This window comes from Equus caballus, chromosome 8 (genome assembly GCF_041296265.1).
Source record: "Equus caballus isolate H_3958 breed thoroughbred chromosome 8, TB-T2T, whole genome shotgun sequence".
NCBI classification, from domain to species: domain Eukaryota; kingdom Metazoa; phylum Chordata; class Mammalia; order Perissodactyla; family Equidae; genus Equus; species Equus caballus.
The window spans coordinates 54,787,034-54,789,636 of NC_091691.1; the positions used below are offsets into that span (position 1 = coordinate 54,787,034).

General features: G+C 40.4%; 1 pseudogene; it reads right to left on the bottom strand.

The window, feature by feature from the left end:
• Positions 1-646: 646 nt before the first annotated feature.
• On the bottom strand, positions 647-1,200 carry LOC100063870 (ras-related C3 botulinum toxin substrate 1 pseudogene; annotated as a pseudogene).
• Positions 1,201-2,603: the final 1,403 nt, after the last annotated feature.

Sequence of the window (2,603 nt, forward strand, 5' to 3'; positions counted from 1 at the left end):
TAGAAAACGAGGTGGACAATCCTGGTTCTGTCACTGAGCTGCTGACCCTACAACCCAGAGGATAAAGGGAGGCGCTCTCACCTGCCCTTGAGGAGCAAATATTGCAGGGGGGGAGAATGACATAGCACGACATGGAAATGCAGAGTCAAGATCTTTAACTGTTACTTATTCAAGAGGTAAGTCTATAATTTGTGTGTGTGTGTGTGTGTTATTTATTTTGGGGTTTCTGTATCAGAATTAGGCTAGCTCTGTAAAATGATTTGGAAAACTTTTTTTTCATGCCATGGAATATTTGGTATAAACTTAGGAATTATCTATTTCTTGGCTGTTTGTGCCCAGCCTGGTGGGGACAACTTACGGGTCTGATGCCCTTCTTGGAGATAACTTGTTGACAATCTTTTTTTATCCTCCTTTTTTATTTCTTGGTTATTTGTCTATTTTGGTTTCCTGCTTCTTTCTAAGGGAATTTTGACAATTTGTATTTTCTTGAAAATCAGCTGTTTCATCAAGACTTCATAGTATTCTGTTGTAAATGGCTTCTGTATCTGTTGTATCCCTGTCTCACGCTTGATTTCATCTGTCTTAGTATCTTTTATTTTTCTTCAATGAATTAGCTACAGGACCGTCAATTTTATGTATTTTGTCCTTACTTGAACAGCGAGCACTTTCTCTTCCTCTTCTTGACAGGCAGAGGGCAGAGAACTGTTCTAATCTCTCCATCAAACGTCTCAAGGCCCCGCTGTGTGAGAGCTGAACATTCTAGGCACATTATCTTGCAACACCGATCTCTGTAGTTAAAACCTTTGGCTATGAGATGGGAGTCAACTTCTTCTCCTTCAATTTCCCAATCAGGTCTTTATCATCCCTAAAATCATATTTAGTTTCCACTCAGATGATGAGTGTTGGGAAAATGGTGTCACATTTCAGATGTGGTAACTTTGCCCAGATATATGCAAAATGATGCAGGACTCACAAGGGAAAAACAAATCAAGAACACGTGTTTTTGCAGATAGGATGGGGTGTAATCTGTCATAATCTTCTTGTCCAGTTTCTTGTCTCATACACCCAGATTCGCTGGTTTTTTACCTACCATCCCATTAGCAGAATAGTCATCAAAGGCAGTGGGGATATATTATCCAGGAAGTGCAACCGGGTGTAACTGAACAGTAGGCAAATTTTACCTACGGCTCCATCTTCCATACCTGATGGCCTGCATCTGGGCCACTGTGGGTGGCTCAAGGCTGTGGCTGGACACAGAGGCAAAAAGTGGCCGGTTCAGGGTGCCAGAGCCTGTGTCCACACCACCTTGCCCTTAGCAGATTGAGAGCTGAAGCCTGGCAACAGACACCACCCAAAGTTGGAAAAAACCCTGTGTTTACATCTCAGTGGGGATTCTTTAAGACCAGAATATCTCCCTAGCCTAAAAGAAACAAACTTACAATAATAGAATTTGAGAGAGATGTAAATGGTGGAAGATTATTTCATCTACAGTGATTTATCCAGCGTGAACCAATTACTCCAAGTAGTAAGGCAAGACTTGCATGTGGAGCAGTTTTCATGAAACAGGCAGTGAGTGTGTGTGCACCCAGAAGGGCACTAGCAGCTCCTTTTACACATAGCAATTTTACTATAAGGCCCATTGGAATACCTTTTTATTTTTTATTTATCTCTCTCTCTCTCTCTTTCTTTCTTTCTTTCCTTCTTCCTTTCTTTCTCTTTCTTCCTTCCTTCCTTCCTTCCTTCTTTCCTTCCTTCTTTCCTTCCCTCCTTCCTTCCTTCTCTCCTTCCTTCCTTCTTTCTTTCTTTCTTTCTTTTTGGTGAGGAAGATTGGCCCTGAGCTGACATCCATGCCAATCTTCCATTATTTTGTATGTGGGATGCCACCACAGCATGGCTTGATGAACAGTGTGTAGGTCCATGCCCAGGATCTCAACCTGCAAACCCATGGCTGCTGAAGTGGAGTGAGCAAATTTAACCACTATGCCACTGGGCTGACTCCTGGAATGACTTTTTAAAAGAAGGACTCAACATGAGGTAGTGGAAGGACATAGAATTGTAGTCACAGGACCAGGATTTGAGTTCTACTTCCATAATGAATAAATCAGTAACTCTGGGTAAGTGTTTCTTAATCTCTCTCGGCCTTGGTTTCAAGACCTCTAAAATGGAAATATAATACCTACCTACCAGAATTGTTGCAAAGATGTAAATCAGTGAGATTAATTTTTTTTAAAAAGGTAAGATGCCTTGCAAACTGCAAAGTATCTTGAAAATGAAAGTTATTCCTACAACAAGCATTTGTTAAGACCCTATTGTGCACAGAAACTGTATTAACGGTTCAGCAATTTACCAGGTACATCTTTAAATACTTCATACCATTTTAGCTTACCAATTGAGAAGTTTCTGTGGGAAAGCCTTTCTCTGAAATAATTCTATTTTATCTAGGAGCTCTTCCTTATCTGGTTGGCTGAATTGTAGAGACAGATAAGGACTTTAAAGCGTCAAGGAACATGAAGATTTTTCAACATTTGCTCTTACTTTTATTAATAAAAAGAGAACTGTGGCAAGCATGCTTGCTTCAGTGAGAAATAATGAGGGAAAATTGT